The sequence below is a fragment of the Rhopalosiphum maidis genome, chromosome 4 (genome assembly GCF_003676215.2).
Source record: "Rhopalosiphum maidis isolate BTI-1 chromosome 4, ASM367621v3, whole genome shotgun sequence".
In the NCBI taxonomy this organism is placed as follows: Eukaryota; Metazoa; Arthropoda; class Insecta; order Hemiptera; family Aphididae; genus Rhopalosiphum; species Rhopalosiphum maidis.
In genome coordinates, this window is record NC_040880.1 from 33119094 (window position 1) to 33144967 (window position 25874).

At 31.6% G+C, this 25874-nt stretch overlaps 1 pseudogene; it reads left to right on the forward strand.

Moving 5' to 3' along the window:
• Positions 1-15638: 15638 nt before the first annotated feature.
• On the forward strand, positions 15639-18578 carry LOC113548817 (annotated as a pseudogene).
• The last annotated feature ends 7296 nt before the right edge of the window (positions 18579-25874 follow it).

Sequence of the window (25874 nt, forward strand, 5' to 3'; positions counted from 1 at the left end):
AAGTCTTGGCCGGTCGGAGGTGGAAGAATATCATGAGCCTTTTTTTTTTATTAATGTGCGTAACGATAGTAACGGACGGCAAGCAGATGCGGTGTGCGATGTTATTGTGCGCGAAGACATTGGTGATTAACATGCAATTAAAGTGCAGCGGAATCGGCGATCACCGGCGACATAACTCGGAAGTCGATATCCGATGACAGAAAATACGAGGCAGCTAGTCCAGCATCGCACAGGTTCTGGCAATGGGTTATAATTATCGCCTCGTCGGTTATGTCCCCCGTAAAAGATATGTCTTTAATATATGTCTATAATATTATGTCTGCATCCGGTCACCGTCGATGTCCGCGCATCAACATCGTAACCGGATATTCTTAATCGGCACAGCTGAAAGTTATATTCCAACCAAATCACCCCGCATAGTCTCTGCCAATTAATATGACACTATCAAAGTCGAACGCGCCTCTACTATTAATCGGTTACCGCTGTCCGCTGTCTGACTCGCCAGTACTACTGTCCGCTGTCTTATTCACAATTGCCGCTATCCTCACTGCCACGATATGTTATATAATTGGTTGCTTTCGGTGATTAACGATCTGCATGTGTACATAAATTATTATTAATTTTGTTAGTGTTGCGTGTACTGGTTATAATATTGCATTATAATATAATATCTATACACAGTAGAATCTGCTTAATTGGGACACATTGGGCATATCAACCGAATAACTAACAAACCGATACATGTCAGGACTATGCTAATCTTTCCCTATTATTATTGTCCCTTTTATGTGGTGTCCCAAAATAAGTGGATTCTACAGTATATATAGATAATTTGAATACGACAACGAATCTGTATTTAATGTAACTGTGTTGATAATGCATGTTTCATGTGACTACGACAAAATATAATATTAAAATCAGGGTCACCGAGATAACGTGTTTTCATTTGTCTGTGTTTAGTCCACCAACTATTTTTTTATGTATTTTAATAAATGGCGATGTTTGTTTGTAAGAAATCAATTTAAAATAATAAGTATTAATATTTATATTAAATAAAATATTATATGATGAGAATTATATTAAAATCACAAGCCTGTAATATTAGTAATTAAAGTCTCATTTACTTAAATAATAGAATAATTGACATTTAATTTATTCTGTGGCTTTTTTTCTGTGCAGTGTTAATTTGTATTAATTTTAATGATATTAAAACTCGTCATGTTTCTTCTGAATCACTTCATGTTAGGTATAAGGTTAAATTAGTGACGGCACTGAAAACTTTTCTAAACCGAGTTTGGTATTAGCTCGTAAGGGTCATATATAAGTAATAAATGATACGTAGGTGTGAAAAAGCACAAATTGAATGCGCGTTTATGCCGTTTACGTTATTCTTTCGTTTCTAACCACCCGCTAAAATATACGTCGATATTATGACCTACAGTGTCCATATCCCTTGAGCTAAATTTATGCATACATTTTAATTCGGAAAAGAGTGATGATTTCATAGGCACACTTGGCTATACCCTTATCACGCCACTGGCTATAAAACGTAATGTATTTATTCATATTTATATTATTATTTATGATAAATGCTTATAAAATAATACGTTAACTAAATAATATTGTTATTTGTTTTCTTTAAATAAATATAATGAACTAATAAACTACTTACCTATTAAACTGTTTATTTTTTATTATTGTTAATAATATACTTTACATCAGTTTTGATTATAATTATTATTGTACTTAATTTAATTGTAGTTGTAGTTTTTTTCACGTAGATTTGTCAATGCTCTTCACAAAAAGTTTTAAATTATTTTGTTAAAATCTAAAGTTTATTATCAAACAATTATTTCGATAAATTGATTCTTAAATGAAACAAAAGATATATGTTTGTTCCTAATACTTTGAAGTTATAACATTTAATCAATATTTGAACTTAACATTGTATGTAAAAGCAAAAACTATTTACTCATAAAAAATATGTAGTATTAAAAACTGTTTATAAAATACCCTTAATTCTGAAATAGGTAATTCATTATACAATGATAACTAGATGAAAATTAATACATAATCAGTCAAATACAATAATTAAATTTTCATCACTTATTACAAAAATATGTGCTAAATTGTATATCTTTCTCATGTAGTCATATAAACGTATGAATTATAATGTAGAAACTTTTAAATAATTTAATTAAATATTGTGGTTCAATACGTTATCATGTTTATTTAAGTTTTTGCAATTGTCCGACATCGATGACGCTGTTTGAATGTTGTTGTATGTCCTAATATATATTATTCATCTACAAGTAATTATTTTAGTAAAAAAAATAGAGAATAGAGATTAGATATCCCAACCTAATTAGGCACTAGAGCCAATTTTCTACTTAAAAATATTAAAATTGAATATTTTAATGTTATTAAAATAATATTATAAATTATAAGTATAATAATATATTATTATATTTAACAAATAAACAATAGAGAGATGACTATGTTATTGGGAAAAATTGTTTTTATTAAGTTTATGTAAACAACGTGCTATATTTTAATATATAAGTATTTTATAAATATGTATAAATGGGTAGTATTTGTTTTAAGTAACTCTTGTTTTTTTCAATTAAAAGATATTTATAACTTTTTATTCGTATTCAATATTTAAAAAAAAAAAGTCTAAATTTGTTTATATTTAAACATTTTAAACTATACCTATGTGGTTAAACTATATTTAATATACTTATTATAATCTTATTGTTATTATTCTTTTTACCTATTATATAATATCTTGTTATTGATAATCATTATTTATATATTGTTATTTTTATAATTATTATAATTTTAATTGCATGACATACTATTGTTATTATATTTTTTTTTAATTAATGTATTATTAACCTATTATTATATCATTAAATTGTGCTTCACGGTTCCGTCAGAGAACACGGGATCGCCGATAACCCGAGTATAAAAGGCCGTACGAACCACCACAGGTAAACAGTTTTTCACCTGATCTTGCTACAGCAAGACCCACCCAGGCAGACTTGCACATTTAACGTGAAAGACATCCCTAAAAACCTATCGGACAGTATTAGTATCAGTCAATAGTGTATAGTTAGAGTATTCCGGAGTTGTACTGTTTGATATCTCCGGCGCAGTCAATGGGGCAATAATTGTATCTATTGCTTGTCGCCGACGACAGCGAATGCACGTGTAAATTACAGTGGACAGGACTTTGTAGTCTTCGGAAAGCCACCACACAGGTCCTAATACTGTGTAACCATCGTTCTGTTGGCTGTCGATAATACTGTCTGTATCCGCTCGACGTCGATCTCGCACACCTGCACCGGTTCATGTGTGAATTAAATAACGGAATTATGAAAATTTCTAATTGGGTCATCAGCGTTTCATTAATTATTGTTATTAACTACGAACATTTGTCAATTTTTGTAATTGGTCATAAGTGCTTTTTTCAAGGTTCATCACCAGGGGCACTAAAGAATTTTCTCCCGCTATTACTAACATGATTCTCAAGTGTAACACATTCTTACGCTATTAAAAATACATAAATTTAGTTTTTTTTCAAACCGCCAACAGGTATCCATGGTAATGAATGATTAATACATAATTTATATAGTTTAGTAAGTATCTATAGCTAATAACACCTATATTGAAATATAAAATGACCAAATAAATATATATAATAGTAATACATGATGACGTGTATCACATTAATCGTCTAGTACGGCGCAGTGTACAGACAATTTGATTACATTTATGCGTAGAGCAACATATTAATAATAATATAATACCTAATATAATGTCAAATAGACATTTTATTGTATCTTCAAAAAGACATGTTTTACATTTTAAATGAAAAAAAAAAACATTTCAAAAAATGTGTTTGAATTTGTTTTTTTATACATTCTATGTGAGAACTTACATCTGAATGATAAATCTAGGAATACGGATGTCAGCATCTCTGGATCCACGAAAACGTTCAACGACGCAGGACACATAGTCTTTTTTTTTTGCAAATAAAAGTTTACCTATGTTAGTTCTTAGTAAGTTACTGATAAGAAATAACATAAACAACATGATATTTAATAAGTTTAATATAGTTTTTTAATATTAAATTTAAATACGGGTTATAATTAACTTAGGAACAAGACATATTTTTTTTACAAATTAATATTCTTTTTATTATATAATTAAATTATCATTTTAATATATTAAGATAAAGTTCGTTGTTAAAGATTTATTTTTCGACTCTGAAACATTACACGCATTTTCGGACGGGTCCCTAAAACTGTTTACGTGCAAAAAAACACCCAAATTGTCGATATTTTTTTTTTATTCTACGGCCCCCCACGATTTCTGTTCATTTATTGACGTTTTTCACCAAAAATACTATATATACGTATTTTACAAATGGAAGCTTAGAGCCGATGACTCTAAAAACGTGGAAACCTGTTCCTAGGGACCGTCGGAAATTCCTCCCATATCAGAGAAAGGCCGAAATTCCAAATTTAAACCACCTAAGTACGGTAAAAACCACTTTTTTGAAAAATAATATTTTGTAAGTTTTCGTGGTGAAGGATTTATTTTTCGACTCTGAAACTTTACACGCATTGTCAGACGGGTCCCTAAAACGGTTTACGCGCAAAAAAACACCAAATTGTCGATATTTTTTTTTTATTCTACGGCCGCCCACGGCCCCTGTTCATTTATTGACGTTTTTCACCTAAAAATCTAATTTTACGTATTTTTAAGGCGGAAGCGTACACGCGATGACTCTAAAAACTTGGAAACTGTACAAGGCACCGTCGGACCTTCCTCCTATATCAGAAAAATGCGAAATTCCAAATTGTAACCACATGAGTACGGTAAAATTCTTTTTTTTGAAAAATAATGGTTTGCGTATTTTTGTGGTAAAGGATTAATTTTTTCATTTCTGAAACTTTACTCCTGTCGTCAGATGGGTAGTTGAAACGGATTGCCCGCAAAGAAACAGAAAATAGTCTTGATTTTTTTTTCATACTACGGCCGCCCACGGCCCTTGAGTATTTTTTGACGTTTTTAAATAAAATTACTAAATATTCGTATTAATAAGATGGAAGCGTACAGGCGTTGACTCTAAAAACGTGGAAACCTGTACAAGAGACTTCAGACCTTCCTCCCACATTTCAATGTCTAATCGAAGTGTTTTAACATACTTTCTGCACTATCACTTGACACTTGGTGTAGTATACCGTTAATCCGAAACTTTGTAATTTATAGCTGAATGGATATTTTTTGCTATATTTTTTTTGAGAAATAATGTTAGAACTTTTAGGTATTGAATAAATAAATTATATTAATGTACATAACTACAAATTAGTTAGTGTTGATTGAGTATTGTTACACCTTAATATCGTTTTTGTACGTAAAATATGTAGTCGCTCAGTAATTCACCATTCATCTTGGTATATTATTTGCATTGCTCGTATTGCCATCACATATATAATACTGGTAATTTGTTTATCGACCCGGTCTGTTTTCGTTGAACAGTTCGTCTGCGACATTGAGAAAATGCTGCAATAATTCAGTGGCGTTATTTAAATTTTTACTACGTATGGTGTTTAAAGTAGGCCATTTTAAGTGCAAATTACTATTAATTTGGGTTTACACTTATTACAACAATATTGGATTTCAAATACCCTGCGCATACAAATGACGCCACTGCAATAAGTAAGTTTATTATACCGTTTTAAGTTAACTACGCACTTTATTCGGCCACCCAAAGACATTGGCAACATGATGGAGAAATCGCGGTTTAGATGCCGTCTGCTAAAGTACCAAATATTACAGTGATAGTGGTATGTTAGGATGACAGAGAACATTTTTACAGGTCAGCGTTGCGGTGGTTAACGGCACTTCCAATCAAATTACCGGTCGGTGAGGCAACAGCCACAGTCAGAATGTATATAATACATGTATATCGTTCAGTACCGTCGTGCCACCACAACAACACACATAAATATGTTAACCATTAGTCGTGTGTTTCCGTAATCCCATATTTCACATGATATTTGATTTATTTCTATTTTTTACTTTTACAATATTTCTAGGTGAGACATTTCGGTTTTAAACGCTTTATATACAAATCAACTGGATGTCGTTACCAGCCAATTACCCATTAACAATTTGATTGTGATTGCTGCTGACCAATTTCTCCTACCGTGGTTCTGATACTCTATACTATATGGCACCAGGTCGTTAACGTGTATTTGTCTTGCGTCGTTGAACATTTTCGTGGGTCCAGATATGCTGACATCCGTATTCCAAGATTTATCATTCAGTTGTAAGTTCACACGTAGTATGTAGAAAAAACAAATTCATACACATTTCAAAATGTATAATGAAAGAAAATGTGTTTTTGAAGATACACTAAAATGTTGATTAGACATTATAATAGGTATTTTAATATTATCAATTGTATGATGCTTTGTGAATTTTGACAATAGAATAAAAATACTATTTTCGTAGGTTCATTTCACAATACCATTACTACGCCTTTAGCTATATACCTATTTAATACTTATAGATCTTTAGTAGTAAAATGTTTAATAAGTGTGCATATCAGGCCCAGCTCAAGTGCTTAAACACACCTATCAAACTTGAGTTTTGCCGCACCTTACATGTAAATAATTCACAAAATCTAAAATACAAAAATTTTAAATGCCGTCTTATGCGTGGGCCTACCCTTTGAGTGTTGATTGAGTGCAATCGAACTAAAATGAGTGCAAATCGACCTTACCCATAATAATATAATATTGCTATACGATAATCACTAAAGTAACCTTTTAAGTATATTATCATATTATTGTAAATTGTTATGTTTTGAATAATTTTCATTATTCATTATCAATACATCGTATAACGACTGTTATTATTATTTTTATTTTACTGTCGGAATCGTAATATTAACTGGTGACATAATCTATTGCGCCACGTCTCGTCACACCGAGTTGCACATCACACAAATCTGTTTTATCGATATTTATACATAAAAATAAAATAAATTAAATATAATGTTATTATATTATTATTTGTATTATAGCTATTATTTGTATTTTGTTTTTAATTAAATGTGTACGAATAATAAATTTAAAAATGTTAAGACACGTACACGTATTATTTATCACATATATTATAATAAGCAGCTGGTACCAAACTCTGTGTAGAAAAAATATCCGAACCGTCACTAATTTCAACCACGGTGTGACCTATAATTCAGTTAGACGGTATTCAGTATACATGGACGATGAATACCAATAAACCTATATTGGTCATCCAGCCAATAGTCAATAATGTATTTCCGAACTGGACAGCGGAGCGTAGAACAGTGCAATCGTAGTCGCCGCAATTCCAATCGCTGGCTGTATTCCGGATGGTCTGGTATTTCCGGCGAAAATGCTTGGTTTCCGCTCTGAAGCCAGCTGGACGACCACGGAGAGGCGAAATGATCTTTACCTGTTAAGCGTGTACGACGACAGACCGCGACGCAGCCGTTACTACGAGAACAGTGAACTATGCTTCCTCGGCAGTGGTGTTATTGTCGCGGTACTCGAACTCGTTGAGCTCTAGATGAGTTTGTTCGTGAACATTTGCGACAGTTTCCGTTGAAGCTCACGTTGTATCTATGTCATCCACCCACGTGATCACCTCTACCTGTCCTCGATCGACATAGTCGTCACTCGTCCATAGACGATGCGACAGTAAACGTTCGAGCCCATCGCTGTCACCACCCGTCGCCCATGACCAATACGGAAAACGTGTGCCTAGACTAGACAACAGTAATTCCGTGTATTATGGACTATAGTAAATAATAATTTTAGAATAAAATAACTGCAATAATTTTAATTAAACTTTCATGAAAATATTTTATGTAGCGTCTAATTAAGTATTTTTTATGATTATTTAAATACCCTGTAAGATTTTTTACATATTTTTAATATTCAATATAAAATCTATAGTGCTCAAATCGAAAATTAGCACTGTATATAATACTCGGACAATGTTAACTTGTACCAACTTTGACCTTGAAAATCAGGCATTATCCATTTCTTACTCTGCTGGACACATAAATACGTAAATAATTACGCATGTTGAGTATAATTTTGAAGGTATGCCTACCTAAATATTTTTATTTAAACATTAACCGTGATTTATTTTTTGAATCAGTTATCACAGTTAAAAAAAAATAAAAATAGAAGTTACTAAAATTACTATATAAAATATTGTATGATATACATAATTTTACAATAATAATATTGGAATTGTACAAGAAAAAGTGTGCACTTCCTGGGTTCAAGTGGGCAAAGTAAATTAAATACAGAACGCGCTGCACACATTTATATCGAATACCATTTATACATAACAATAACATTAGAAAACTATACTTGGATATATTTTTCGTATGAGACACTCGTAACCGATAATAATATGAACCGATCCATAATCTTAACAATAATATAAACCCATAATACTAAATTACGCGAACACTATTGCTTGAGTATACTAGGTGTACCTTCAGTACATGTACCACCAACTGGTGTAAATGTAAAAAATCTGGTTAACGTTGCAACTCAAAATACCTCAATAGTGATGTATGTATAATAATAAATTAAGTAAAATAATGCTATATCTATGTGCTTAACATTATTTCTTTGTAATAATAAACTATAATGATTGTATTTTGATACTAAAAAATATTTATTTTAATCATGTCGAACCATTTTGAGATAATTATATTAACCTTTTCAGTTTTATGAACCTAACTGGATATCTAATAGATTTAAAAACTAATATTTGAAGCGTCTATTTAATAATTTTTTTAATTTATTTACCCTGTAAGATTTTGACATGTATATGTCTTATGGCTGGGGGTCATTCTGTTAATTTGTGCGACACCGAGAATGTTACCATGACGTCATTAGCGTTTAATATGATGTGTATGCCTGTTGTGTGTGTGTGTGTGTGTGCATCGACCGGTAGAAACCGGTTCCCGGAAATAGGCGATTATACGAACGTTATCGGAATTGCGGTGTATTGTGATCTATTAGTAACATTAGGTATAGCCCGTTACATATATATATATATAAATTTCTCCGCTATATATAAAATCACTACTGCTATACCGTATTTCTTTTTTCGTTCATCAGTTGTGCGCCCGCCGTAGTTTAATACGGAATAATCGTGTGTGTATTGAGTATTTATACTATGGCTCCGAAACGTAAAGCCGAGTTAATGCGAGAATCTCGTAAACGTAAGCGCGATGATGAATTACGTGATAGCGATGAGTTTTTTCGGTTTATTCGCGATACGCCATTTAGTTCAAAGACTACTGATTCTGAAATCAATAAATAATTGCGGTTTTGAAACTCGTTTATTTTTTACACATGTTAAAAAATTTACCTACAGTTTATCCTTGTCTCCTCGTATCTAATACCAAATTGTCATTGACATTCTTATGTCAACTATATTCAGAAGAAACAAGACATATACATGTACCGATGTATCTGCATGTAGTGTAGATACTCTAAACTTTTTTTATTTAATTTTTTAATATAATAAATGTTTAACCTACAGTGCACAAATTTAACTGTGCACAGTATACAATGCCTGGATAATGTTAACTTATTCCAACTTACGATCAGGTGAATAGCATCCAATCTATATTAAATATTTTTAGCCTTGATAACATTTTTAAGTTTCTGGTATCACCCTTTAGTACCTATATCTAGTTGCTTATTTTTCTCAGTGTTCCCGATGTATTCTGACAAGTAGTTATCTTCTAGATGGTCCTAACTACTAATTTATGAACCTAGTTTGTTGCATATTCTTTTAAATATTTCTAGAAATAAGCTTTGAAAATTTTTTAATGATTTTATAAGTCATAATTTTTTAATAATTGATTTATATACTCATAAATAAATAATAAAACAATAATTCATTGTGTAAATATGATATAAAATGTACAAATATTTCAATAACTAATTAAGGTATATTTAATTGATAAAAATAAAAAAAATAAAATTTTCCGTAAGAGCTATCAATAATGTAACACATTTTAATAAAAAAAAATGTGAATGTATAATACAAAAATTATTTGCGGAAAAAATTTGCATATGGACTGTCAGTTGGTATAATAATATATTTTATAAATGAAGAAAAAATTAAAATTTGAACAAGAATAACAAAAAAGGAAAAAATACATCAGCAGAACGACATGAAGCTAGACGAGGGGGAGGATACAAGATGGCGATTCGGAGCCAAAATACAATGTGTTACAGTCCACTGGATGGAAATTACGCGGGCGGCTACAGTTCGCCTAACGATGGAGAGGAGAGTTATGCTCTCACATCGCCACTGGCGTGTCTCGTAGTCGACCGTGTCTGTCTTCCGTATTACCCCGCTCCCCACTTTACCTGTTTTCGTCGCCAACGTCCTGCCGACATCTTCGGTGATGGGGGAAGAGTAATGACTGCGGACACCGTTTCAACACGCGTATCAGCACAAACGTAATGCGGAGCGTTTAATCCACATCCACGTAGATGCAAAACGCCTCCTACGGGGTAACGGGTTAACGCTTATTTTTGTCACCGACGCACGTGGATTAGGCGAACCTGCCAGGACACTCACCTCCTCGCCCAACTCCTCTATCACCACCGGACAGTCCACGTCATCGCTTACTACGGCGTCTTGAACGAGTGGCAGATGAACATTTTCTGTGTCGACCAACTCCACGGTCTCGATATTCGGTGTTTTAATAACTTCGTCTGGCTAAATTAGCCGATTTGAAATATTTCTACGATTATATTTTCTGACGACGTGTACGTGTGCGCGTCAGATGTACCGCCGTTGTTCTCCATGCAAACCATTGTTTGAATAACGTCAAAAGCACGTAACATATAAATAGATATATCGTCTTCGTTAATAATTAAGTCAAATTTAATGGAGCACAGTGCTGTGTAAATAGCCATTACGTGTTTCATATCGATAATATGTGAAATTGCGTGGAGAAAAAATATAGTAATGATGTTTAACGTATAGGACTGATGAAATGCAAATGAACTCGAAATATATTTCGTCTATCATCGGCGGCCGGAATTTTGATAATTTCACAGACGACGGGTATTACGATGATTTCGATTTGTACTGTACTTTTAGATGTGTTATTCTTTAATAATAATAATGTTTCATTTCTTTAGATTGAACTATACATGTAAACATTTTAAATAACACTAAAAATATTTAAATTAACTTAACAAACTTAAATTTAGGTAGTTCTGAAAAATCAGTTTAACATAGTATAGGGGTTTGAACGCCGGATATTCCCAATCATAAATATATAATATATCATTATATCATCTGTGAGTTATTTCCGATCCGATTGATTGGCAACGAAAATATAACACCATGACAATGTGAATGTTTTGATGTTGTTTGTTTATTTATCAAACTATATTGATTTCGAAAATTACCTACAATTTTGAATTTTTTATCCTAATATATATACATAACGTGGATAATTTTGTGATTATGTATTTTATTTTTTATTTTTTCATTTAAAAATGCATATAATATTTAATACAACCGTCGAGTATGCTATAATAATTCAAGTTTATTTACTTACATGTTGCATGCAACAATTGCATGTTTTATGTTATATTACACTTAATACATTTTAAGTTTAAAACATACCTTGCATAATCTAATTATTTACTTTATCTCTTTTAATTATTGACACCTGTAATACAGTATAATAAACAATCGCGTGCATACATATAACTTATTAATTGGTCACGATAATTCAATTATAATAAACCAACTTGGATATTATTTTAATTTTAAATTTAAAAATATTTTCTTATAGCTTCACTCAAAACTTGAGGTCCTCAACGTTTTAATATTTTATGCTAAATTGTAATCATAAAATAATAAATTCATTACAAATGTGCATAATAATTATATAGGTACTTGCTGACGTATGTACAATATTGTTATTAATCTTTTCTAGATAGGCTATTTTTTAAAAAGAGTTAATTGTTTAAGAATATTATACTGGCAAAAGTAAAAACTATTAATATTACACAGCACGAATAAACGATTCATCAATTATAACTATGTTCGATATTTAAACATTTAAAATGAAAAAAAAATATATATTGTAACTTTTTCTAATTTTTCAAATACTGGCTTACGACTATCAAATAAGCTACGTGTAAATTTTAGTAAGGTCACAACAATTCATTTACAAGCCGTCGTTTAATCGCTATTCAACATTGCGATTTCACAGTTATAAGTTTATGTTATCACGTCAATGATTGTTGTAAGAAGTATAGAAAAATGATCACTAATTTCAACAATTTATAAGACAGCATCATAATATGGACTAGTGTTGGTATCTTATTACATTAAATAATTTATTACTATAAAAGTATTTTTATTATTTATTAATATACGTAATAAGCATTATGCGTAAGTATAATTATCGTAGATCTTATTCCAGGAAGTGAAAAATCAGGAACCGACTTGGCCAGTAGTGTAATACATCACCAACTTAAATAAGAACCAATTTTACTTACCTTAATTAAAATACCTTTTTTAAACGGATAGGATGAGCTACTAATTTAGCCAAAAGGGAATAAATTCAGCTACAGAACTATAATTTGTGATTTCTGTTTAATCGTGTCCTCTATCAAAAAAAAAAAAAAAAATGAAAACATCATACCTAGTAGTTGGTCATTTCATTACCGCAAAGAGATCCGACAGTCTACCTAACCTAACCTAATCGGATATAGACATAACCGACGGGGCATTTGTTATCCTGTATCGGAACTGGTGCGGTGGTTGACTTTCTGTATTTTCAAATCAATGATAGTAACTATCTATGACGAATAATGCATTTAAAGGCAAAATGATCAAATAATTTAAATATAATAGTAAAATACACTATGTGTATCGCATTACTCGGCTTGTTGGGTGCATTATACAGACAATTTTATTAAATTTATGCGTAGAACAACACATTAAAGATAATGATATAATATTACAACGTCCAATCGAAGTGTTTTTACTTACTATCTGCACTTTAAATTGACACTGTGGTGTAGTATACCGTTAGTTGAGAACATAATAATATGTAGCTGAATGGATATTTTAAGTCAATAGTCTTTTGATTAAGAATGTTAGGTCTTATAAGTACTAATTATGTTCTTTTTGTTAGAAGATTATTATCATTTTAAAGTTTTATACGTATTGATAAAACAAATGATACTCGTAATATACATATCTAAAAATTAGTTTGTGTTGACTGAGTGACGAGTGCATTGGTACACTTAAAATCATATATCGTTTTGGTTCGTAAAATGTGTAGTCGCACTACAATTAAACTTTCATTTTAGTATGTCAGTATCATAGCCATCACATACAAACTGGTCGTCTGTGCACCGACGTTATCGTCGAACAGGATGACTGCAACATGGAGACAGTACTGCAATAATGCAGTGGCGTCATTTAAATTTTTTTTTACTTCGCATGGCGTACTAGCAGGCCACTTTTAGTGCAATCATTTGGGTGGGTCTAATTACTATAATATTGGATTTTAAACGGTACAAATGAAGCCACTGCAATAAGTAAGCATATTATGTCGGTATAAGTCAACTGCACACTTTATTGGGCCACCCAAAGACTTTGGTGGCATGGTGGTAAATTGCAAAAGCACCGCGGTTAAAGACGCCGCACGACTACAATACCGAAAATATTACAGTGAAAGTGGCACTTTACGACGGCTGCGAAAATTGTTCACATGTCAGCTTTGCGGTGGTCAACGGCAATACCAGTTAAATTACAGTCCGGTAAGGACACAGCCACAGTCAGGATACATATAATTATATAATATATTATATATATGATATGGATATCGTTCAGTACCGTCGTGCCACCGCAATTAGACATCGTCACTACAACACACAAAAACCTGCTAACCATTAGTCGTGCGTTTCCGTAATCTCATATTTCACATGATATTTGATTTATTTCAATTTTATTTATTTTTACAATATATCTTGGTGAGACGTCTCCTACGCCGAAACTTTGTATTTTTGTACGATCGCAAAATACCTTTTGTGATTTGGATCGGCTTATTAGTTTTATGCGTACCTGATTGCGTTCGGCCGTTCGTAAGCCTCCGCTGGCGTCGCAACGCCTAAACGTCGTACATCACTGGGCCGTTATTATATTGACGTGCGTCCGAGTGGACCACCACGTCACCGCCATCTACTCGATGCTAAACGCTTCAGTACGCCTTTAATATTTTTATCATTGTTGTCCGACCTTTTCGACGGTTGTTCGAGGTTTCGTCACCATCGAGCAGTCGGTCGCATTGCTGTAACGATTAATTGTTGAGCTGTCGTAATTCAGTAACGATAGCCATAGCTGCTGTAATGGTGTCATCGAGGCAGCATAACTGTCTACTCCGGTACCGCTGACCACCGTGTCTCCGCCGCCGCCGCCGTGCCACGCGATTGTAAAAGTCGGGTGTCGTTCGGCTGTCCGCAATGCAGAGGGGATCTAACGCGTCAATATCGGAGCGTGCGACACCCTTGAACTCGTCACACGACGGGGTGCCGGAAAACGTACGCTGGTGATTTGTCCCCAAACTCCGTAGTGCCTCCTCTTTTTCATACTCCCAATCCTGAATCGCCACATGCGAAGGATTCACCGGAGTACCACAATTGTATGTACATCGTCGGTTCGTCAACAGCGACATATATCTTTGTGTAATTCCACGCTGTTTACGTTAACGCGGCAAAATACCATCTTCTACACTTCGGATGTCGGCCGTTGCTACATCAGTCACCATATCTTTGAATCAGTATACGTATAACTATATCATACAATATAGTTATTAAATGAATATTGAAGAAAATTGATAGTATAAAAACTGAATATATTATAACGTAAGTAAATTGTATAATAATAATAAAATTAATTGTTAAAATAAATATATCGTGTTCCTACGTTGATTATAACTTGTATTCAAATTTAAAAGTAAAAAATGAACTATATTTAACTTATCATATATCATGTTGTTTATGTTACTACTTATTAGTAACATATTACCATACGTAAATTTTTATTTGCAAAAAAAAAGGTTGAATGAATAATTCCATTGATTATAAATACTAGTATTTTTTCTGACTGATATTAAAATTTTGGTGGATCACTTATACCAAGTCCACGGAACACCGGTTAAGAACCATTGCTTATAGTGTATATACGTACGGTTTCGATACACCGCCATCCTACAGTGTTACGTGACGTCACGTGAGTAGCAATTTTTTTTTTTAACTATTTATAATTGTGTAATGCTTATATACAAATCAACTGGATGCCGTTACCAGCCAATTACCCACTAACAATTTTATTGTTATATTTTTTATTAGTCACTTTATTTTTTTGGTAATACAGTAATTATTATTTTTTTTTTTCAAAAACGAAATCAAGAAAGATTCTACTGAACTAATTGTTCATGGATAGGCGATGAGCTATATATTAGATGTTGGATCATACAACATCTGAACAGCATCATGGCTCATTACAAGTATTGAAAGTCCATAAAAAATAAAAAATATTTGAACCACTTTTTTATGAGTGGATTATTTTTGCTTTTGCATACAATGCTAAGTTCAAATATTGATTGAATGTTATAACTTATAAGTGTTAGGAACAAACAATGTCTTTTTTTTCATTTAAAAATAAATACATCAAAATATTTGTTTTATAATAAACTTAAGATTTCACAAAATAATTAAAACTTTTTGTGAAGAGCATTGACAAATACAAATCTACTTGAAAATAAACTACAACATATTCAATGAACGATTCTAAAATTACGGTTTTAAATATTTGTAAGCATTTTACAGAACGGTTTTAAAACTCATTTAAATTAAGTACAATAATAATTTTAATTAATACTGATGTATAGTATATTATTAACAATAATAAGAAATAAACAGTTTAATAGATATATAGTTTATAAGTTCATTATATTTATTTAAAGAAAACAAATAACAATATTATTTAGTTAGCGTATTATTTTATAAGCATTTATCATAAATTATAATATAAATATGAATAAATAGTTTACGTATTATATTATGTCCATATCAAACATACAATAATTAGAAATAATACTAATCACTAAACACTAAAGTACAATATGAGTATTAAATAGGTATATAGCCAGTGGCGTGGCAAGGGTAGATATAGCCAAATGTGCCTATGAAATCATCACTCAGCTCCGAATTTATATATGAATGAATTTAAGTTAATAATAATAAAAAAGTAAGTTAATTGCTCATTGGGATGTATTCATAAAATTTATAAACGTGGACATAACCGACGAAGCGATAATTATTATGCATTACCAGAACCTGTGCGGTAGTGAACTTTCTACCTCGTATTTACGTAATAGGATATCGACGTCCGAGTTATATTGCCAGTGATCGCCGAATCCGCAGCACTTTAATCGAATATTAATCACCACTGTCATCGCGCACAAGTAAATTATAGGATGCTATACCAATTTATACCAGTGTAAAAAGTTTAGCATACAGGAAATATATGAAGTTAATGCCAACATTACCTAAAAAGCTGTCTGAATTAGATATTGAAGGTGATTGGCTATCAACGAATGATGGAAAAGATTTTATTTTAGGTATTTATTCTAAATTATTTAAACGATTTAATTATAAATACTATTACTAATAATAATATTATTACCTACAGGATGTGATGGTACGGATAATAAAATCGTTATATTTGGTACCGAAGGATTTTTTCGACGTCTTTGTTCTGGTAATACAGTTTTTATGGATGGCACATTTAAGTCAACACAAAAATGTTTACACAAATTGTATACTTTACACTGCTTTGTTATAGGAATGATGATACACTAGTAATTATACTAGTAATTATAATATAATTTTATAATTTAGTAAAATACTAAGTATTAAATGTTAAAATATATTTTTTTTGGGCTTACGCATTATTGCCCAATAAAGGTACATCGACATATTTGAAAATGTTTGAAATAATAAAAGAAGCGGCACTGAGAAATAGATTAAGGTTCAATCCTACTTGTTTCCAAATAGATTTTGAAATTGGAATGATTGTCTCCATTCGGCAGTGCTTTGGTTCTGATATACCCATAAAAAAATGTCTATTTCACTTTGATCGATCTATTTGGCGTAAAGTTCAAAGTCTTACGATTATACATTTGCCGGTAATATTAAAAAAGTTGTTGGTCGTCTTCGTTCGTTAGCCTTAGTTCCTATTAAACAAATTGAGTCAGAAAGTAAATATAACTTTTTACGTAATTGGTTATAACTTAGCAAAACTTAATTTTTTTATCATTTTTTTTTAGGTAAGCTAAAATTATTAAATTATTTTACCGAAACATACTTGGATCCAGATATTTGTCTATTTAATAGCAATATGAGTAGTCATTTTAATACAGATGGAGCAAGGACCATAAACCACCTTGAAATATGGCATGCAGCTCTTAATAAAGCTGTTGATAGACAAAAGCCAAATATTTTAATTTTAATCAAAGAGCTAAAAAACTAACAAACAAACTTCGAGCTTGACCTCATAGCACAAAAAAACTGCAATCTACCACAAAAGATTAAAACTAAATATAGACAATAAGAAAAAAGGTTATCATTTTCAAAAGATAGGTAATGCGTTTACGATATATAATAATACATTTTTTTGTAACATTTTAAATTATAATTTTAGGTTACAAAATGGTACGATTTGTATTTTAGAACACTTAAATGCAATAATGTTTCATTTTCATTTATAAAACAGAAGCTTATAATGTTAATTTATAGTTTTAATATTTGACTTGAACAATATTCGTGATTTATACAAACAATTTAAAACAATAAAAAATGATATAGTTTAATTAGTAAGTATAATTCATCATAATATAGTGTGTCGGTATATCGGGTGTCGGTAAATTGATTTGTTGACCAATCGGTACGTGAATCGGACTCAATGTATTAGAGAGTTAAGCAACGTCTTGATACTACGATATTTTATAAACTTAGTATTGTATAATATCGAAATAAAGATCGCCCAATAAAAAATTATTATTAGAATTAATATCCAGAATAAAGGATAATCATGGTACGACATTCTAAACAAATTTTCTAAACTTTAAATATGACAGCGAATACAATTAATATGATTTTTAAATCATTAATATATTAATCATGAGTACCTAGTCTCATAACATAGATTTAGTTAAATCATAATATCAATACAACATTAAAAGTATTTAATTTATAATGTTTGCCTTATCACGATACTTATTGTCGAAAAATGACGGCAAGGTAGTATAGTTACATAAGTAGGAACTTAATATGTTATTAGATATTAATATAAATATAATTTTGTTTTATTTAGACTCTGATAGTCTGATATCAGCATTACAATGTATTGGTACACTGACGGCGGTGTAGAATTGCACTGCTTTTTAAACCCGATTGTAGTTCGATCTTTACCTTTTTTTTAAATTAGTGCAGTTCAGCCATTACCTTTATTTACCTAAGTGCAATCAGGTCCGGCTCAAGTGTTTAAACACACCTATCAAACTTGAGTTTTGCCGCACCTTACATGTAAATACTTCAAAAATCTATAATACAAACATTTTAAATTCCGCCCCTTTGTATGGGCCTATGTCACCTACGCCTTGAATCTTGCATTAGAGCAAACGAACTAAAATGAGTGCAAATCGACCTTACCCTTAATATTGATAAAAAATAATTACTTACCTAACCGGTTAAGTATATTATCATATTATTGTAAATTGTTATTGTCATTTAGTTTTGAATATTTTTTATAATTCATTAATCATTATCAATACAACGTATCACGACTACTTATTATTATTTTATTTTTAGTGTCGGAATTGTTTATCAATTCCGATATTCTCAATACATATTTTTTTATTATAGTTTACTGTTTATAATATTTTCTATTCCCTTCCATTCCGTGTCTCATAAAAACTAACGCTATGCACTATCACCGCACAGCTAGTGCCAGTAATGTTCCAAGACGTGCAGTAAACACTATCCACAAACGATCGACTGTCAGCGGGCAATATTACCTGGTGACATAAACTATTACCGCATCGACCCACTACAGCTCGTCACACCGATTTGCTACTCACACAAATCTATTGTATCGATATTTATAGATAAAATTAAAATAAATTAAATATTATGTTATTATATTATTATTATTTGTATTTTGTTTTTAATTATATATGAATTATAAATTTTAAAATGTTAAGACACGTACACGTATCATTTATCACATGTCTTATAAGCACCGGGTACCAAACTCTGTGTAGCAAAACTGTGTGAACCGTCATTGATTTCGAGAACGATGTGACCTATAATTCAGTTATACGTTGGATGTGAAAAATGAACATACGCTGTCGCGGGAGGAACAGGCTCAAGACGGTAATCGGTGTACATCGACGAGACAGCCCATAGAGCCAATAGTCAATAATAGATTTCTGAACTGGACAGCGTAGTGTAGAACAGTGCAAACGTAGTCGCCGCAGTTCCAATCGCCGGCTTTATTCCGGATGGTCTGTTATTTCCGGCGCGAATGCTTGATTTCCGCTCTGAAGCCGGCTGGTCGACTACGGAGAAGCGGATAGATCTTTACCCGTTGAGCGTGGACGACGACGGAAAGCGACGTAGCCGTTGCCAGGAGAACAGTGAAGATGCTTCCTCAGCAGTGGTTGTTGCAGTAGTTGTCGTAGTGTTCCAACTCTTTGAGCTCGAGATGAATTTGTTCATGAATACTTGCCATGGTTTTCGTTGAAGCTCACATTGTATCTATGTCATCCACCCACATGATCACCGCCGTCTGTCCTCGATCGACATAGTTGTCACTCGTCAATAGTCGATGCGACAGTAAACAATAGAGCCCATCGTCGTCACCACCCGCCGTCCATGACCAATACGGGGAGCGTTTACCTAGACTAGACAACGACAATTTTGTGTATTACAGACTATAATACCTAATAATTGTAGAATATGATATTCATAATATTTTTAATTATACTGTAATGAAAATATTTTACGTAGCATGTATTTTAGATTTTTTTATGATTATTTAAGTACCCTGTAAGATTTATATAATTTTTATTATAATCAATATTTAACCTATAGTGCTGAAATCGAATTGGGCACTGTATACAACGCCCGGACAATTATTTCAACTTTGCCTTTGAAAATCGGGTGAAGTGCAAAAAGTCCGAATTCTTATTTTGCCCGTAACATAAAAACGTAAATAATTTCACCCGACAAGGGGAATTCTTGATTTTTCTGACCAAATTCCTGTCCATCAGTCCCATAAACTGCTGCTGCAGCGCTACACTTTTTAACACCTTTATCTGGTTGTATATTTTTTTCATTGGTTTCAAATTGTTTTCAGGTGTATTCTTACAAGTAGTGTTCTTTTTGATAGTTTGAGCTACTAACTATTGAACCTATTTTGCAGTCACTTTTTTTAAATATCTCTTGCAAAAGCTCGAAAAATTTGTTCTTTGTTGACCAACTCCACAGTTTCAATCTCCGGTGTTTCCATAATGACGTCTTCTGGTTGGCTCATGACAATTTGTAAGACTTCTACAGTTGTAATATTTTTGAACAACGTGTGATGTACGTCGGATCTACTACGGCTGTTGTTCTGCATGCATACTCGCATCATGCTTTGAATAATGATTAAAACACTTACCAATTGAGTAGATCAATATGGATGATGCTAATGCCGTTATTAATAAAGTCGAATATTATAAGACAGCTACTTTAATATTAATATGTGGCTTAATGTGGAGAAAAGGTAGTAATCATGTTAAACGTCTAGGACTGTTGAAATGAAAATAAACTCGAAATAAATTTTATCCGTCATAGGCACCGAGAATTTCGGACATTTTCCATGCGCAATTATTGCGATGTTTGTATTATTAGCCAACAGATACCTACGTTTATCATCCTAATCGGCCAGTAGATATAATTTTTTTAAAGGACGACTTCGATTTGTACTGTACTTTTAATTTTTTTTTTTTAATTATAATATTTCACTAATTTCGATTGAACTATACGTATACTGAAACATTTTAAATCACATTAGTATGTACCGAAATTATATTATTGACATACATACACCTTCCTACTCATCAAACATACACTAGAACTCACTTATCTTGCTCAGGGACCTCTTCAACTTTTTTGAGTTACTATATTATAATTCTACTTAATCACACAGGTAAGTAATAGCACAATACCAAGTATTTCGATTACCCACAAGTACACGGTCTATTATTGTTGTGACAATGTGACATTTATATTATATGATTAGAACACATAATATTAAAACAAAAAAAACAGATTGTTGATTCAATTGACAATATTATAATATGTTATAACTTAATAAAAGGTCGAACAACTGTCAACCAACAACAGTGTTCTTGTGCAGGTCTCGTGATCCTGCATTCCTGCGGATGCCACGGGCGGGTTATTGATGGCTTTTGACACGTTGTACTGATTTTTCCTTCGGAGACAACAACGGGTCGAGACGCACACACATGTCACCAGCTATCGGGATACACCGGCAATTATTCGTCGGTGGGGACGGTACGTCGGGTCGAGGCGACGCTCTCCTGTACAAGGAGTACGTCGGTCAATTGCCGATCGCTACGAAAATTGCCCGTGACTCAGCGAAAGACGCGGTGGGCTCGCACACTACGACGCTGTGTTGCGTGTCCCACACGACTGCCGGCAGATCGGTAAATCTCACTTCGTTGTCGTCGGGTTGTACGTCCTGCAAGTGGTGGCCGTTGACGATCACCGAACCTCGCGCGTTCGTTTCGAACCTAACCTTCGATCGTGCACTGCATTGAATCCGGGCAACCAATCTTGTTCGACACTGTCGTCGGTGTGCTTCTACTTTGTAATGCTGACATCAGACACTAAATAAAACAAAACTATATTTATTTTTATATCGAATTATATGAAAGTTTTTTTTGTGTTTTTTCGACAATAAGTATCGAGATAATGCATACGTTATAAATTAAATAATTTTGATAATTGTATTGATATTATGATCTAATTAAATCTAAATAACGATGCGAGGTACTTATGACTAATATAATAACGATTTCATCTTTAAGTTTTAGAAAATTTGTTTAGAATGTCGTTCCATGTTTATACTTTATTCTGAATATGAATTCTAATAACAATGTTTTATTATGTGATTGTTCTTTCGATATTAGACAACACTAAGTTTATAAAATATATCCTCATGACTTATGTATTTTGTTAGTATCCGGAGTTCAGACATAGCTTATATCGCTATTACATTGAGTCGTTTGATTTGCCATTCTTTACTTACGGTACTCTCCGATTGTTTTAACTTATTAAATACATTTATAACACATAATGACTAACGAAAATTATAAATAAATGAAACTACGAATAGTCTATGGCACAACACAGTGTACACGGACGGGACAAGTTTATAAAGAATAAAAAGTATACGGCTCTAGTCACCTCGAAATATAATATTACTTTGAGTTTTGACCGGTAGGAGGTAGAAGAATATCGTGAACCTTTTTTTTTTATTACTGTGCGTAACCATAGTGACGGACGGCAAACAGATGCGGTGTGCGATGTTATTGTGCGCGATGACAGTGGTGATTAATATGCAATTAAAGTGCTGCGGAATAGGCGATCACCGGTGACATAACTCGGAAGTCGATATCCGATGACAGAAAATACGAGGCAGCAAGTACAGCATCGCACAGTTTCTGATAATGGATAATAATTATCGCCTCGTCGGTTATGCCAACGGTTAAAGATATGTCTTTAATATATGTCTATAATATTATGTCTGCATCCGGTCGCTGTCGATGTGTGTGCATCAACATCGTATCTGGAAATTCTTGATCGGCACAGCCAAAAGTTATATTCCAATCAAATCACCTCGCACAGTCTCTGCCAATTAATATGACACTATTTATCGTTTACCGTTGTCCGCTGTCTGACTCTCCAGTACTACTGTCCGCTGTCTTATTCACAATTGCCGCTAGCCTCACTGCCACGATATGTTATATAATTGGTTACTTTCGGTGATTAGGGATCTGCATGTGTACATAAATTATTATTATTTTCGTTAGTGTTGCGTGTACTGGTTAGTTAATTGGGACACATTGGGCATATTAACCGAATAACTAACAAACCGATACATGTTTGGACTATGCTAATCATTCTCTATTATTATTGTGTATATTATATATATGTGGTGTCCCAAAATAAATGGATTCTACACTATATATATATAGATAATTTGAATACGACAAAGAATCTGTATTTAAAGTTACTGTTGTGATAATGCATGTATCATGTAACTACGACAAAATATAATATTTAAATCAGGGTCACCAAGATAACGTGTTTTCATTTGTCTGTGTTTAGTCCACCAACTATTTTTTTATGTATTTTAATAAATGGCAATGTTTGTGTGTAAGAAATCAATTTAAAATAATAAGTATTAATATTTATAATAATTAACATATTATATCATGAGAATTATATGAAAACCACAAGCCTGTAATATTAGTAATTAGAGTCTCATGTACTTAAATATTGGAATTAATGACAATTAATTTATTCTGTGGCTTTATTTCTGTGGAGTGTTACTTCGTATTAATTTTAATAATATTAAAGTTCGTCAAGTTTCTTCTGAATCACTTCATGTTAGGTATAAGGTTAAATTAGTGACGGTACTGTAAACTTTTCTAAACCGAGTTTGGTATTAGCTCGTAAGGGTCATATATAAGTAATAAATGATACGTAGGTGTGAAAAAGCACAAATTGAATGAGCGTTTATGCCGTTTACGGTATTCTTTCGTTTTTTACCACCCTTGCCACGCCTCTGACTATATACCTATTAATTAATCTATAGTACTTTGGTGTTTAGTAATTAGTATTATTTCTAATTATCGTATGTTGGTTATAGACATGACATAAAACGTAATGTATTTATTCATATTTATATTATAATTTATGAGAAATGATTATAAAATAATACGCTAACTAAATAATATTGTTATTTGTTTTCTTTAAATAAATATAATGAACTTATAAACTACATACCTATTAAACTGTTTATTTTTTATTATTGTTAATAATATACTTTACATCAGTTTTGATTATAATTATTATTGTACTTAATTTAATTGAGTTTTAAACCGTTCTGTAAAATTTTTAAAAAAAAATAAAACCGTAATTTTAGAATCGTTCATTGAATATGTTGTAGTTTTTTTCACGTAGATTTGTCAATGCTCATCACAAAAAGTTTTAAATTATTTTGTAAAATCTGAAGTTTATTATAAAAACAAATATTTCAATGAACTCATTTTTAAATGAAAAAAAAAAATATATTTTTGTTCCTAATACTTATAAGTTATAACACTTAATCAATATTTGAACTTAGCATTGTATGTAAAAGCAAAAATTATCTACTCATAAAAAATATGTGATATTGAAAAACTGTTTATAAAATACCCTTAATTCTGAAATAGGTAACTCATTATACAATGATAACTAGATGAAAATTAATACATAATCAGTCAAATACAATAATTAAATTTTCATCACTTATTACAAAAATATGTGCTAAATTGTATATCTTTCTCATGTAGTCATATAAACGTATGAATTATAATGTTTAAACGTATGGATTAATTGAATTAATCAATTAATTAAATATTGTAGTTCAATACGTTTTTATGTTTACTTAAGTTTCTGCGATTGTCAGACATCTATGACTCTGTTTGAATATTGTTGTATGTTCTAATATAAATTATTCATCTACAACTTATTATTTTAGTATTAGAATAGAGAATAGAGATCCTAACCTAACTAGGAACTAGAGCCAATTTTCTACTTAAAAATATTAAAATTGAATATTTTAATGTTATTATAATAATATTATAAATTATAACTATCGGAAATAATTGTTTTTATTAAGTTTGTGTAAACACCGTGCTATATTTTAATATATAAGTATTTTATAAATATGTATAGATGTGTAGTATTTGTTTTAAGTAACTCTTGTTTTTTTCAATTAATAAATATTTATAACTTTTTTTTCCCATTTAATATTTGAAAAAAAAAATCTATATTTATATTATATTTAAACATTTTAAACTATACCTATATGTTTAAACCATATTTAATATAATTATTATAATCATATTGTTATTATTCTTTTTACCTATTATATAATATCTTATTATCGATAATCATTATGTATATATTGTTATTTTTATTATTATTATAATTTTAATCATATGACATACTATTGTTATTATATTTTTTTTAATTAATTTATTATTTGCATACCTATTATTATATTATTAAAATTTTGTATCGTTATCGGCGATTGTAGTTTGTGGTTCCGTCACAGAACACGGGACCGCCGGAGTTAATCACCAATAACACGAGTATAAAAGACCATACGACCCACCACAGGTCAACAGTCATTCACCTGATCTTGCTACAGCAAGACCCACCCGGGCAGACATGCGCATTGAAGGTGAAAGACATCCATAAAAACCTATCGGACAGTATTAGTATCAATCAATAGTGCATAGTTAGAGTATTCCTGCATTGTACTGATTGATACCTCCAGTGTAGTCAATGTGGAAATAGTCGGAGTATTCAGGCATTGCACCG